Here is a 16,286-nt window from a genome sequence, read left to right on the forward strand (position 1 = left end):
GGAGAAGAAAAATCAATGAGTTTGGGGTTTTAGGGATGCTCATGCAAAAAGGCAGTCCTAGATGAAGGAATCGCGCTACCTTAAATGACATGCCACGAGAGGCTATACGAAACCTAAGAAATCGGTAACATGCGGGAAAAGTAAAGGGATCGAGAGATCTACCGTACGGATAAATATCCGAAGTAACATCAATTAAAGAGATAAGAAACCCAGAGATCTCTCAAGCTAGCACCATCGAAGAAAGTGAGTCAGTACAGGTAATCGGAATAGGCCTCCAGGTGGTACCCCACAAATAAAGTGGAACACCAAGCAAACTATCCCTGCAAGAGTATGTGAGGCCTCACAAAAACAAAACTCAATAAACAGGTTAGAGAAACAAGATAGGGTAATCAAGAGTTGCCCCCAAATCAAAATGTAACCACATGAATCATGCCATTAAAATTCACAAAAAGCTCACAAAAAGCAACCAAGGGTAGGAGGCCTAAACCTCTTGTCAAACACATGCATCAAAAGGGTATCAAATTCACCCATAATACCTCATACATTCAAAGCATTCAAATTAAAAGCATAAAGTAATGAGAATAAGGCAAACCTGACTGGAGAGATCGAATGAAATTGAATTGCCCGGTTGGGTTTGCAAAGCAATCTGAGAGTTTATATGAGAGGGAATTGGTTCTTTGCCGATGAGTTCCCTTCAGTCTCTGGAGGTTACTCTGAACTCTGTTAGCTCTTCTCTCACTATCTTTTTCCTTCCAGAGTAATAGGAATAGAATTGCCTTTTGTTTTACTGAAACTCTGAATTTATAACCTGATTTTTGTTGACCTGTGGGCTCAAATGAGAGAGGCCCAAGTCCAAAAATTTTCTGTTATATTTTATTTATTTTATTTATATTATTTTTTATTTTATTTTTCGTTTTTCGTTCTTTTTTTTAATTTTTTTTTTCATTTTTCGTTTTTTTTTTTCGTTTTTTTTTTTCGTTTTTCATTTTTTGCTTTTTTTTTTAAACACGTGGGCTTCGCCTAGCGAGCATGACAGCTCATGAACGAACTTTTGCTCCTTCAAGATTAACGTTTTGACTGACGAATAGACCCCATTTGAACCTGTTGGAAGTATCTCAAGCCATTCCCTTGTGTTGACTGATCATCTAAATAGAACCCACAAAGTGTCTTGGATGATACTCAAGCTTCAAACAAAAGATGTTAGTGACACATTTTTGTGCTTTTGGTTAGTAAACAAAAGTAAGAGAAACAATGATGTATAATTCAAGCATGCTTGGTGATCTCAAACCAATCACAAGGAGTCCCACCCAAAGGCAAAGGGAACCATGATGCTAAAGATCCTTGAGGCAATGCAAATGCAATGTTATGATGCCATGAGGGATCTTAGGGTCAAAATTGGGGTCTTACAGATGCCCCTAATTAAGGTCATTCTAGCCGGAGAAGTGAAGGTTAAAATCTTTGTCTCGACGGGGTAGAATGGGCTTAAATAATAACAAAGAGACGAATTTTGGTCCCTAAGAGACCTCATGATGCAAATGTAGGTATGAAAAATGGTAGCACTCTGTGGAGATATGTGTCCACAAAAGCAAAGAAATCAGAAGCCACTGATAATCCATATGAGCAATTCACTCCATGGGACCAAGACCCTAGGGACTCTCCTGGGGATAGAAAAGGGATAAAAATGCGCGAGCAGGTCACGACTCAAAGCGTGGGGAACAGAATTCCAAAGGGAAAAGATCCAATGGAAAGACTCGAGCTGACTCGAAGATGCATGTATTGGGGAATATGCCAATACAACAAAAAACTATCCACAACGGATACTTCGGATAAAATCCGGATGAAAACAATCCACTAAGGGACTTCGCTGGGGATGTCCACAAGGACACTCCTGGGGAAGCAGCGGGACGAGGTATTACCGGTTACTGTGTAATAAGCTCAAGGAGACATGTGATTTGAATGCCATGTATGAGGGTAAGAGATACAACATGCTCAGGAAGAGATGAATATCCAAGACCAGCATAAGGGTGAGAGATATCAAAACTTCAAAACGTTTGAGGAAAACCTAAAAGGTATACTTCAACTCAGGGATTCTGACTCCACAGGGGACAAAAAGTCATAATAGGGAGCAGAGAGGAAGGAACACCAGGGATACCGGTTATTGGGCATATAATAGGTGACCAACCAAGGCGTGAATTGGGGAATATTCCCAAAACACTCATCATCCAAAAGAGGGCTAAAAGAAAACTCGATTACAGGATGGATATTCGACTCCACAAAGGGGATATGAATCTTACTCAACTGGGGAAGAACAAAAGGCTTCAGACCCGAGAGTGCATGAGATATACTATTTATTACCGTCAGAACGTAGATAATATACTCGCATGGACGATTATCCACAACCGGTTACTGGGTTAATAAAGGATAAATCGATCGAAAAGAAAAGGCATCGGGATACCGAAACTAGGTATATAATGATGACCAATTCAGGGGAGAAACAATCGTTACCAACAACAACAAGGTAGACGAGAGATGACCCGTTGGGGATAAATTGCGTAATCAGGGCAATTATCCAAGCAGATGAGGGGATATCATCACCGAATATTGGATGAAGATAACTGTCACCAATTAAAGATGAGCAAAAATAGTTACTCTGCAAAAAGGGAAGAAATAGGGTGTACAACTTCCGGTATGAGGGTAGAGAAACACAGACTCCGCCGGGGATAATAATTACTAATTATTGAGCAATTATTCATTTACCACGGGGAAACAGGAAAAGAGTCTCAAGAGACTGATCTAGGATCAAACTAGATAGGCACACCAAATCAAGACTTGTCCCGGTGAGGATATAACTCAATGGGGAAAACCATCCCAGTATATGTGTTGGGAAGGAACAAAAACAATCAACATCCACGAGGATATAACCCGGTGGGGAATATGGAAGAAAGGATAGACGCTTTCTGCTTATGGAGTTGACTCTATATGGAGAGATCAGACACACATCTGCTCGGGGAAGTATATCACCAAATAGCAGGAGACAGCAAAAAACGATATATGGCAAAGAATGCAACATGAATATCTGAATGTTATAATTATGCATGTATATGCGTGGTTTATGTATGATGTATGCTGACAAACATGACATATCTAACACCACCAGGTCCAGGAATCAACCACTCGGTACTACATCTCAAGAGAGAAAGCCAAGTTCACCGGGGAGTATCCAATCTGCTGGGGATCAGAGATACCAGGAAGCAAAGAACTCTGCAGGGGATGAATCATCAATCATTCCAGCTGGGGACGAGAGTTATCACAGACAAGGTCCACCACACCAACAACTCTACTGGGGAATCTATCCGAGGAGATAAAGGATTTATCGGGATCAACCACCAAATACCGCTCTTGCCCAAAGAGATCCAAGCTGCTGAGGAAGAAAGATTGCTACTCTGCTGAAGGGAAGAGAGGTGACTCTCAACAAGTAATTCACTTGGTAGGATAAACCACAAGGGGTTCCGGAGGGAGGAGATACAGTCATGCCAAGAATATGGACAAAAATCTTACCCTGTTGGGGATCGTACCACCCTTGGGAGAGCACTGAGGATCTCCAAGTATCCTTTCGTCATTGTGAATGTTGACTTTGTTTAAAAACAAATTATAAAAAATTTGATCGTTTAAAACAATGATATTTTCTTAATCAAAACATGCAAAACATTTGTTGAATAGAAACAGATAAGAGTGCCAATAATTGGATAAAAGGCTTAAATTTATTTGATAGAATGGTAGTCTGCGAATGGCAAGACTCCATAGATCTTTACAAATTTGAAAATTGGTGATATATATTGGAAAAGGGCTACATTGAACATAATGACCATTTCTCCACCAATTCTGAATCCGATGTATTTGAAGCTTTGGCTGATAATGAGCAAGAATCTCTGACGGATGACAGTTGTAGAACAAAGTCTTGTCAGGATGCAGTTACTTGCCAAATCCCTAATTTTTGCCTAGATTGCCCCAGGATGAGGTACTCAATCTAGCGGGATACCTATATTCATTTTTCATGTCTCTAACTTTTGCTTGGACCGCCCTTTCGGGTTTTCAATCCACCGAGACGCTCATTTTTGCCTAAGCTGCCCTTTCGGGTTTTCAACCTAGCGAGCTATTCAGTTTTTATTTTTTATTTTTTAGGCGAAGTATTTCTTGACTGCATCTGAATTCACAGGACGAGTGAAATCCTCCCCATCCATAGTTGTAAGTATCAAAGCACCGCCTGAAAAGGCTCTCTTAACAACATACGGACCTTCATAAGTTGGAGTCCACTTGCCCCTAGAATCGGGCGCGAAAGACAAGACTTTCTTGAGCACAAGGTCACCTTCTCGGAACACACGAGGCTTGACCTTCTTATCAAAAGCTTTCTTCATCCTTTGCTGACATAACTGACCGTGGCACATGGCAGTCAATCTCTTCTCTTCAATCAAATTCAGCTGGTCATAACGACTCTGAACCCATTCAGCATCAGTCAACTTGGCCTCCATCAAGACTCTCATTGATGGGATCTCCACCTCTACTGGGAGTACAGCCTCCATGCCATAAACAAGAGAGAAAGGGGTCTCCCCTGTTGAACTGCGGACAGATGTACGATAGCCATGCAAAGCGAATGGTAGCATCTCATGCCAATCTTTGTACGTAACAACCATCTTCTGGATAATTTTCTTGATATTCTTGTTAGCAGCTTCAACAGCCCCATTCATCTTGGGTCTGTACGGAGAAGAATTATGATGTGCAATCTTGAATTCACTACACAGCTCTTTCATCATCTTGTTATTCAAGTTAGATCCATTATCCGTAATGATCTTATCTGGCACACCATATCGGCATATGAGTTGATTCTTGATAAACTTCACGACCACCTGCCTGGTCACATTTGCATATGATGCCGCTTCAACCCACTTGGTGAAGTAATCAATTGCTACGAGAATAAATCTGTGTCCATTGGACGCTTTTGGCTCTATCATGCCAATCATGTCAATTCCCCACATGGAGAAAGGCCATGGTGATGAAATCACATTCAAAAGTGTCGAGGGAATATGAATCTTATCAGCATAAATCTGACACTTGTGGCATTTCTTCACAAATTTGCAGCAGTCAGACTCCATTGTCAGCCAATAGTAGCCTGCTCTCAACATCTTTCTAGCCATGGCATGTCCATTGGAATGAGTACCAAATGAACCCTCATGGACCTCAGTCATCAATAGGTCTGCTTCGTGTCTATCCACGCATCTGAGCAGAACCATGTCAAAATTTCTTTTGTAAAGCACTTCGCCATTAAGGTAGAAACTGCCTGACAATCTCCTCAAAGTCTTCCTATCTTTTACAGATGCCCCAGGCGGGTAAATCTGGCTCTGAAGGAAACACTTGATATCATAATACCACGGCTTATCATCTTTTACTTCTTCTACTGCAAATACATGAGCTGGTCTGTCCAAGCGCATCACGGTGATATTGGGGACTTTATTCCACAATTTAACCACAATCATTGAAGCAAGCGTAGCAAGAGCATCTACCATCCGATTCTCATCTCGAGAAATATGATGGAAGTCAACCTCAGTAAAGAACATTGAAATCCTCCTCGCATAATCTCTGTATGGAATGAGGCCAGGCTGATTCGTTTCCCATTCACCCTTAATTTGATTAACAACGAGGGCCGAATCACCATATACATCAAGATGCTTGATCCTTAGATTAATACATTCCTCCAATCCCATAATACAGGCCTCATACTCAGCCATATTATCCGTGCATTTGAAAGTTAGCCTTGCTGTAAAAGGAATATGCGCGCCCTGAGGAGTAATAATCACAGCCCCAATACCATTTCCATACTGATTTACAGCGCCATCAAACACCATACTCCATCTGGAACCAGGCTCTGGCCCTTCATCAAGTGTAGGCTCATCGCAATCTTTCACTTTCAAATACAGAATTTCCTCATCCGGGAAGTCATACTGAACTGACTGATAATCTTCAATAGGCTGATGTGCCAAATGGTCAGCCAAGATACTACCTTTAATAGCCTTCTGAGCTCGATACTCAATATCATACTCAGATAACAACATCTGCCAACGGGCAATTCTCCCTGTTAAAGCAGGCTTCTCGAAGATGTACTTGATTGGATCCATTATGGATATCAACCAAGTCGTATGATTTATCATATACTGACGTAAGCGCTTAGCAGCCCAAGCCAAAGCACAGCATGTCTTTTCAAGCATTGAGTATCGAGACTCATAATTAGTGAACTTCTTACTCAGGTAGTAAATAGCATACTCCTTCTTCCCTGATTTGTCTTGCTGACCAAGGACAAAACCCATCGAGTCTTCAAGAACAGTCAGATACATGATCAAAGGTCTTCCCTCTACAGACGGAGACAGAATCGGAGGCTCAGACAATTATTCTTTAATACTGTCGAAAGCTTTCTGGCAATCCTCGGTCCAATCATGGGACTGATCTTTCCGGAGGAGCTTGAATATAGGCGCACGTGTGGCAGTCATGTGGGATATGAATCTAAAGATATAATTCAAGCGGCCAAGAAAACCTCGGACTTGCTTCTCAGTTTTGGGCGCAGGCATCTCTTGGATTGCTTTGACCTTTGCAGGATCAACCTTAATACCTCTTTCACTAACAATGAAGCCCAATAACTTGCCAGAACGGACTCCAAATGTACACTTGTTGGGATTCAGACGAAGCTTGTATTTCCTCAAACGCTGAAAAAGCTTCAATAGGCGCTCTACATGTTCAACCTCCGTTCTTGACTTAGCGATCATATCGTCAACGTATACCTCAATCTCCTTGTGCATCATATCATGAAACAAGGTGGTCATAGCTCGTTGATACGTGGCTCCGACGTTCTTCAAACCGAAGGGCATCACTCGATAACAAAATGTTCCCCAAGGTGTGATGAATGTTGTCTTCTCCATATCCTCGGGTGCCATTTTAATCTGATTATATCCGGAAAATCCATCCATAAACGAGAAGACCTTGAATTTAGCTGTATTATCTACCAACATATCAATATGTGGTAGAGGGAAATCATCTTTCGGACTAGCTTTATTCAAGTCTCTATAGTCCACACACATCCAGAATTTTCCATCTTTCTTAGGCACGGGCACAATATTGGCCACCCATTGAGGATATATAGAAGTCACCAGGAACCCCGCATCAATTTACTTCTGAACTTCCTCTTTGATCTTCACTGCCATATCAGGATGAGTTCTTCTGAGTTTCTGCTTCACAGGCATGCACTCAGGCTTTAGAGGTAGGAAATGTTGCACAATATCAGTATCTAGACCAGGCATATCTTCATATGACCAGGCAAAGACGTCAACATATTCTCGTAGTAATTCAATCAACCCCTTCTTAACAGATTCTTCCAGAAGTGCCCCAATCTTTACCTCTCGCACACAATCTTCAGACCCCAAGTTGACTGTTTCCAGATTCTCAAGATGCGGCTGAATGATCTTCTCTTCATGCTCAAGTAGCCGGGTGATCTCATCAGGAATCTCTTCAACATCATCTTCCTCTGCCTCAAATACAGGGAATTCAAAATTGGGAGATGGTGTTGGGTCATTATGTTCAATGGGTTTAGAAATCAACCTGCATAATGATTTTTGGATATGAAAAGCTTTAGAATTCAAACAAGGCAAATCGTTATGCAGATAAAAAGATTGATTTTATTCCGTTTTTTTAGGGTTTTATGTGATCACCAATTTCATGCAAAAGCAAAAAGGGAAAATAAATGGAAAAACAAACATTTAACATGAATTTATTGAATGAAAATATCGTTGTATTTATGCGTCATCGATGTCATCACTCCTCCTTTTGGTATGGGAAAAGGGTTTTTAAACAAAGTGATCATTACGTTGACTTATGGACAACTGTTGGAATATCCACAGCGACCCAATTGTTGCAGACACCTCCAGGGATGATGAAATTGCCAGAATCCTTTGTATATTCTTCTAAAACGGCAGCAGCCTCCTCATCTAGACCAGTGTGGATGAAACCTCCACTCTTGAATAACCCTTGCTTGTTGAAAGTACCAAAAGAAAAACCTATGCCAGCCCGGGACTCGTTGTCTTCTAACTCAATCATTTTTCCTAAACTAGTGGTTGCACCACGCTCAATGGCCAACTTTGCATCTTTGTAGGAAGCAAATGAAGGAGCTCTTTTCTCAATAGGCTCGGCAATAGATAACGCTTAGAAAGGAGTTCCAACTTCAACCTCAACATCTATATAAGAGAAGGAAGACAAATGGCTAACCAGGAGAGCCCTTTCTCCCCCTACCACCACCAGCTTCTTGTTTTTCACGAATTTCAATTTCTGGTGTAGGGTGGATGTCACGGCGCCAGCCTCGTGAATCCATGGTCTGCCCAAAAGAAAACTATACGATGGGTGAATGTCCATAACCTGGAAGGTAATCGGGAAATCACTTGGTCCGATCTTGATTGGGAGATCAACTTCCCCAATCACAGTTTTGCGAGACCCATCGAAAGCCTTCACAACTACTCCACTCTGCCTCATGGGAGGCCCTTGATATGATAGCTTTGAGAGAGTGGACTTTGGCAATACGTTCAATGATGACCCGGTGTCCACCAGTACATTGGACATGGTGTCGTCTCTACAACCCATAGATATATGTAATGCCAAGTTGTGGTCTCTTCCCTCCCCGAGTTCACGATTCTCTTGCTCTAGATGATCCATCAGTCTTAAAATGTTAGCTCTAGTGTAGTACCGATGAGTCAGCTTGTCTTCAAAATAAATGAAGGACACAGAGTTAGACCACAGGGCAAGGGACCGGAAATAAAACCTGCTTATGCATATGATGCATGCAATGCTTGTGCATATGATTTGTTTTTTTTTATTTCAAAGGAACTTTAGAGTTTTATTTGCAAATTTTGGAAATATTAAGCATTGTATCACATATGAAAATATCTCAACAAATAATATCAGGGAAAAGAAGTGCAGCATCGTCAATCATATACAAGAGAAAAGGAAAATAATTGTCTTATGGATCCCTAGAAACAATCATCTAAAGCTCGGGACACAGGAAGATAAGATGCACGAAGCCTCTTCACCTCTCTCTCGTAGGCTACCTCCATATCGGCCTTCTCTTTGGCGAGTCGATCATACCTCCTCTTCCAGAACTTAGAAGACTGAGGAAGTAGAGAAGTCCATACATCATCAGGGTCATCAATAACCTGATGCTCAAGAAACTCAATCAACGCATCCTTCTCCTTAATCTGCTGAAGCAACTCTTCACGTTCACGGATCCAGGCACGTGAACGGTCTTCGTCTCTCAACTCCTCTACTCCTTGATTAGGGAGGGTTGAAGGCCCAACCATAATCATAAGTGTAGGTCTCGGATACTCGTAAGGCATGAGATACTCAGACGCCCTCTTCCTAACCCAAACAGTGTAAGGCTCCAAAGCGATGCAATTCTTAGGACCCAACTCTTTCCTTCCTTTCCTATGAATCTTGCGCCAAGCGCGGACCATCCTAGCTTTCAAGCCTTGGGGATCTTTACCATCCTGAAAGAATACACCCTCTAACAGAATGTTATTGGGTTTATCCTTTAAGGGGAACCCAAGCTGCCGACGTGCCAAAACAAGATTGTAGTTAATCCCACCACATGTACCAAGAAGAGGTACATTGGAGAATTTGCCACAAGAGTCAATAATATGCACACCATCATACACATGGTTATACCAAGAGATATCATCATTAGTGAGAGACATAAGTCTCGTGGACCACCGTAGACATTCCTTGTTCTCCTTGAAAGCGACCGTCTGAGGTAAGTGAGAAATAAACCACTTATACAACAGAGGCAAACAACACACAACGGCGCCACCACCCTTTGTATTCCTCATATGCAAAGAGAAATAGGTATCGCCCAATAGAGTCGGAACTGGATTAAGAGTAGAGAAGATCCTAATAGCGTTCACATCCACAAACTTGTCGATGTTGGGGAACAATACCAATCCATAGATGAGAAGTACAAATATGGCTTCAAAGGCGTCCTCACTCATGGCCTTCCCATACATAGTAGCTTGAGCGACGAGGAACTCAGAAGGGAGACCTTGAATTCCCCATTTGGTAGTCATATGAGCATCAACCAGAGATTCATCTATGTGTAACATATCAGCTATCTCTTGAGAAGTAGGAATACTCTCCAAGTCACTGAACGGCAACTGGTCTAGAATAGGTATACCCACAAGATAAGCATACTCCTCAAGTGTAGGCAAAAGCTGAAAGTCCGGAAACGTGAAGCAACGGTACAAAGGATCGTAAAACTTCACCAATACACTCATCGATCCTTCATCCACCTGAGTAGTCAGAAGAGGAAGAAGCTTCCCAAAACGAGCCTTGAAACCCAAGGGATCTAATACATAGGATGTCAAATTCCTTAATTCTTTCAAATCTGGTTGTCTGAAGCTGTACTTCTTCGTATTCCTTCTTTGTCTTTCCATGTCTGAAAATTTTGCAAATAGACCTCTAAAGTTCCTTGAAAATTTTCTTATTATTTTGATGATATGAATGTAAATGGGTGCATGAATGCATGAATGCAACAATCACACTCAAGGATCAAGCAAAGCACACCAAACAAAGGTCATGGGATGGATCATGTTATCCTTAATATCAATCATCCATTTTGGTGGATTATGGTTTACACCTTATCAACACCCAAGTTCCATTGATATTAAGCATTCATGAACGGATCAACCATGAATCAATGGTTTGTTGTAAGTCACGAGCATGAAGTTAGGTTAAGAACCACCCAAAAGGGAGTGTACTAAGGTTTAAACCTGCCAAACATGTTCTACAAAAGGTTCCCATAGTCATCATCCCATCTTTTGGATATTATCGGAGAAACGACTACTCGTATTCCAAAAATATTCTCAAGAGAGACTCTTATGAGTGTAGTATCGCGTAACAATCGTATCAAATCTTACACTTGAATGACTTTCGTACTACATCCTACGAATAGGACAAGATGAGTTTGGTAAACTAAGGTCCTTGGCTTCTAAGGTCTATATTGGAAAGAGTAATGTCTAACCACAACTACTTGTGTGACATTATTGATCCCAACATGACCTCCACCAAGTGAATGGACTTGCAAGTCAACTTGCTAAGGAATAACTCCACACAAGTCGACAAGACTATGCCATTCTCCTATCCTAAGTACACTCGAGTTCGGGTATAGAACTCATCTCACAAAGATCACCAAGCACACAAGGAATTAATATCAAGCAAATCAATCATTACATACAATACAATAATCCCACATTGCACAAAAATATGTCACAAAACAATATACAACACAACAAGCATGAAAAGTCGGCAAAACCCACTAGGCAAATACACGTCCCCAGCAGAGTCGCCACTTTTCTGTTGCGGGGTATTCGTTACCATTAGAGATATTGACTAAATCCAAGGTAAATCGTACAAGTCGAGTCGCCACCGCACTTCTATTTATCTAAAGGAATGGTTAGAAAGCGAACAAAAACCTAAAAGTTTTATCGAATCAAAAACTAGTAAAAATGTCAGAGATCTGGGTAAGGGGGTTGGTTATGCAATGGGAAGGTGTTAGGCACCCAAAGCATCCTAGGTACTCCTAGGGAGCCCTTTTCACATTTGTTGCAAAGGTTGTTGTTTTTTTTTTTGAAAATTTATTTGTGCAAACATGATTGAAGGGATGAGAAAAGCGTGTATGTTTATCTAATGTACTACTTACTAAAAGAAGGGTCAAAAGAAAATGAGTTGCACGGACGTCGCATCCACTGCATACGTATCTCATCTGAATCTGAGAATCAGAGTCTTCGTAGCTCGGCTACCTATGGGTTAAAGAGGAGTGTGCTCGCTAAGACATCGCGTCTTATGCCTACGTATCTCATCTGGGATGAAAATCAGAGTAAAACGTAGTTCGACCAACTACGGGTTAAGGGTTGGGTTTTGGGGTGAACGACGTTACTACGCAATCTACCGGATGCTCGACCTTTGGAGACTTACTCGCCTGTAGTAGAAGGAGTAAACGTGTTCTTAGGAGAAGAAAAATCAATGAGTTTGGGGTTTTAGGGATGCTCATGCAAAAAGGCAGTCCTAGATGAAGGAACCGCGCTACCTTAAATGACATGCCACGAGAGGCTATACGAAACCTAAGAAATCGGTAACATGCGAGAAAAGTAAAGGGATCGAGAGATCTACCGTACGGATAAAGATCCGAAGTAACATCAATTTAAGAGATAAGAAACCCAGAGATCTCTCAAACTAGCACCATCGAAGAAAGTGAGTCAGTACAGGTAATCAGAATAGACCTCCAGGTGGTACCCCACAAATAAAGTGGAACACCAAGCAAACTATCCCTGCAACAGTATGTGAGCCCTCACAAAAACAAAACTCAACAAACAGGTTAGAGAAACAAGATAGGGTAATCAAGAGTTGCCCCCAAATAAAAATGTAACCACATGAATCATGCCATTAAAATTCACAAAAAGCTCACAAAAAGCAACCAAGGGTAGGAAGCCTAAACCTCTTGTCAAACACATGCATCAAAAGGGTATCAAATTCACCCATAATACCTCATACATTCAGAGCATTCAAATTGAAAGCATAAAGTAATGAGAATAAGGCAAACCTGACTGGAGAGATCGAATGAAATTGAATTGCCCGGTTGGGTTTGCAAAGCAATCTGAGGGTTTATATGAGAGGGAATTGGTTCTTTGCCGATGAGTTCCCTTCAGTCTCTGGAGGTTACTCTGAACTCTGTTAGCTCTTCTCTCACTATCTTTTTCCTGTCGGGGTAATAGGAATAGAATTGCCTTTTGTTTCATTGAAACTCTGAATTTATAACCTGATTTTTGTGAACCTGTGGGCTCAAATGAGAGAGGCCCAAGTCCAAAATGTTTCTGTTATAATTTTTTTTATTTATTTATTATTATTTTCTTTTCTTTTTCTTTTCTTTTTTTTTTTCGTTTTTCGTTCTTTTTTATTTATTTATTTATTTTTTTCTTTTTTTTTTCGTTTTTTTGTTTTTTTTTCTTTTTTTTTTAAACACATGGGCTTCGCCTAACGAGCATGACAGCTCATGAACGAACTTTTGCTCCTTCATGATTAACGTTTTGACTGACGAATAGAACCCATTTGAACCTATTGGAAGTATCTCAAGCCATTCCCTTGTGTTGACTGATCATCTAAATAGAACCCACAAAGTGTCTTGGATGATACTCAAGCTTCAAACAAAAGATGTTAGTGACACATTTTTGTGCTTTTGGTTAGTAAACAAAAGTAAGAGAAACAATGATGTATAATTCAAGCATGCTTGGTGATCTCAAACCAATCACAAGGAGTCCCACCCAAAGGCAAAGGGAACCAAGATGCTAAAGATCCTTGAGGCAATGCAAATGCAATGTTATGATGCCATTAGGGATCTTAGGGTCAAAATTGGGGTCTTACACTGGGCGATTCATTTCTTTATCCAAAAACTCATATCTTAGGTTCTTGGGATGTTCCTTAAGTTCTTGAGCTGGTTTTTGAGAATTTGGTGAAAGGTTCGGGGTAAGGTCCAAACATTAGTTAGTGTGAGGTTCCGTTTCCTTTAGCTCGTCATCCTTTTCATTCGGGTTTGAAAATGGTTCGATCATAGGTTCTTCTTGATCAAATTCCCTTATGCATTCATCTATGATATCGATCGCGTAACATGCGTCTCCTATGATTGGTGCCATCAGGAACTTTGAAAGAATAAACTCTATCTTTTCATCCCCTACTTCGAAAGTTAATTTTCCTCTTTTAACATCTATTATAGCTTCGGCTATTGATAAAAATGGTCTACCTAAAAGGATAGGGATATCGTCGTCTTCCTTGATATCCATGACCACAAAGTCTGTTGGGATATAAAGTTGACCGATCCTAACTGGGATGTCTTCTAAAATGCCTACAGGATACTTAACAGACCTATCGGCTAATTGGAAGGACATCTTAGTCGGTTGTAATTCTCCTAAGTTTAACCTTTTACACACAGCTAAGGGCATTAAACTCACACTAGCGCCCAAGGCTAGGAAAGCTTTGTCGATCACATGACTCCCTAGAATGCAAGGTATAGAAAAACTCCCAGGGTCTTTCTCCTTCTTAGCAAGTTTATTCTCGAAAATAAAATTGCATTCCAAGGGTTTGGGATTGTTAAGCCTACGCTTGTTGGTTAAGATGTCTTTGAGAAATTTGGCGTAAGATGGGATTTGGGTGATGGCTTCGGTGAAAGGAATCTCTACATGAAGCTTCTATATTACTTTTATGAACTTTTGGTATTGGTTATTGATTTTGGTTTGTTTAAGTCTTTGCGGATATGGGATTGGTGGTTTGTACGGGGGTGGTGGTTTGTAAGTTTTATCCTTGGCTTCTCCTTCTTGGTCGGTTTGTTTTTCGGGTTCCACCGGTTCTCCTCCTTGGTTGGTAGGTATATTTTATTTAGAAGCTTTTGACTCGCTCATTGCTGGGTTATGAGGCCCTTCGTAAGCGGTCCCACTTCATAATGAGATAGCGTTAGCTTGCCCTCGAGGGTTGAGTTGAGGTTGTCCAGGGATTTGTCCTCCAAGTGTAGTTTGCGAGGCTTGGTTTTGTGCTACCTGTGAGATCTGGGTTTCAAGCATCTTATTATGAGTGATTATCTGATCAACCTTGGTCCCTAATTGCGTTATTAGTTCGTTTACGTGAATGTTCTGGTTTAAGGATTCTTTATTTTGCTGAGTCTGGCCTGATATAAAGCTTTCCATGATCTTCTCGGGATTAGGCTTCTCGGTCACAACTTGCATAGGTTGATTTGGTTTTTGGGCTTGATAACCTTGTGGTCTTTGAGGTGCATAATTTTGGATAGGGTTTTGGTTTTTATAGGAAAAATTCGGGTGATTTTTCCATCCAGGGTTGTAAGTATTAGAAAATGGGTTACCTTGGACGTAATTCACTTGGTCGGTGTTCAGGTTGTTCAAAAGGTTACACTCCGCCGATTCGTGTCCTTTAGATCCACAAAGTTCACACTCTGTGTGGACTACCGCTGCAGTGTTAGAGTTTGTAGGTATATGTTCGACCTTAAGGGCTAAGGCGTCCATTTTCGCTTGCATCATGTCCATAGAGCTTATCTCATGTATTCCACCTCGGGTCTCCTTTTTCTCTATTGATGCTCGTTCAGTTCCCCATTGGTAATGGTTTTGGTCCATATCCTCAATTAGGTCACAAGCTTCAGGGTAAGGTTTGTTCATCAGCGCGCCACCAGCGGCAGCGTCGATGCTCATCTTTGTGTTATAATGGAGTCCATTGTAGAAGGTATGAACGATCAACCATTATTCTAGGCCATGGTGTGGACAGACTCTTAACAACTCTTTATATCTCTCCCAAGCTTCAAAAAGTCATTCTCCTTGGTTTTGAGTAAATCTAGTTATTTGGTTTTGAAGAACATCAATCTTACTGGGGGAAAATATCTAGCAAGGAATACTCTTCTAAGCTCTTCCCAGGTAGTTATTGAGTTAGCTGGAAGTGAATCCAACCATGAACGTGCTCTATCTCTGAGGGAGAAAGGAAATAATCTTAAACAGATCGCATCAGGTGAAGCACCGTTGGATTTAAAAGTGTCGGTCAGTTGGATAAAGACTTTTAAATGTTGATTTGGGTTCTCAGTAGCGAGACACGCGGATTGGTTCTGTTGCACTAATTGCAGTAAATATGATTTTAGTTCGAAATTGTTGGCAGGAATGAGGGGGTTTACTATACTAGAACTAGGTTCCTCGTCAGAGGGTTGGGCAAATTCCTTAAGAGGTCTCCGGTCGCGATTCTCGGCCATAACTTTCTTTATTCGGATGAGTAAGAGGCGTGTATGAGTGTAACGTTCGGGTTCCGCTAAAGGATCTACTAAATTTTCGGTACTACGGGTTCTTCGCATTTACCGACTAATAATGCCTTATTCTAGACGGTGTAACAACAGGGTACGAAATTTGACGAAGTTGGTCCTCGGCAACGGCGCCAAAAACTTGATCGCTCTATTCGTAAGTGCACGAATCACGTCAGAGTAATATAAAAGAATATCGATCTTAGAGAGACCAAATCGTCAATCTATCGATTACTATTGTTATGATGTTTACCTAAGGCAACATAAAAGAGATATTGATATTGCAAAATAACAGTAAATAAAGAAAATAATAAATACAGTGCAGATAAAGATAGGTTTGAATGTATTTCACGTCAGTTAAACGATGTTTCGA

The 16,286-nt window shown here is 40.9% G+C and overlaps 1 non-coding gene across 1 annotated transcript; it reads left to right on the plus strand.

Annotated features, from left to right (window-relative positions):
- The first annotated feature begins 15,378 nt into the window (after nucleotides 1–15,378).
- LOC127090209 (small nucleolar RNA R71) lies at nucleotides 15,379–15,485 on the plus strand. Its single transcript, XR_007791737.1, has one exon. It is a non-coding gene; the product is annotated as a small nucleolar RNA R71 (small nucleolar RNA).
- The last annotated feature ends 801 nt before the right edge of the window (nucleotides 15,486–16,286 follow it).

This window comes from Lathyrus oleraceus, chromosome 5 (assembly GCF_024323335.1).
Source record: "Lathyrus oleraceus cultivar Zhongwan6 chromosome 5, CAAS_Psat_ZW6_1.0, whole genome shotgun sequence".
Classification (NCBI taxonomy): domain Eukaryota; kingdom Viridiplantae; phylum Streptophyta; class Magnoliopsida; order Fabales; family Fabaceae; genus Lathyrus; species Lathyrus oleraceus.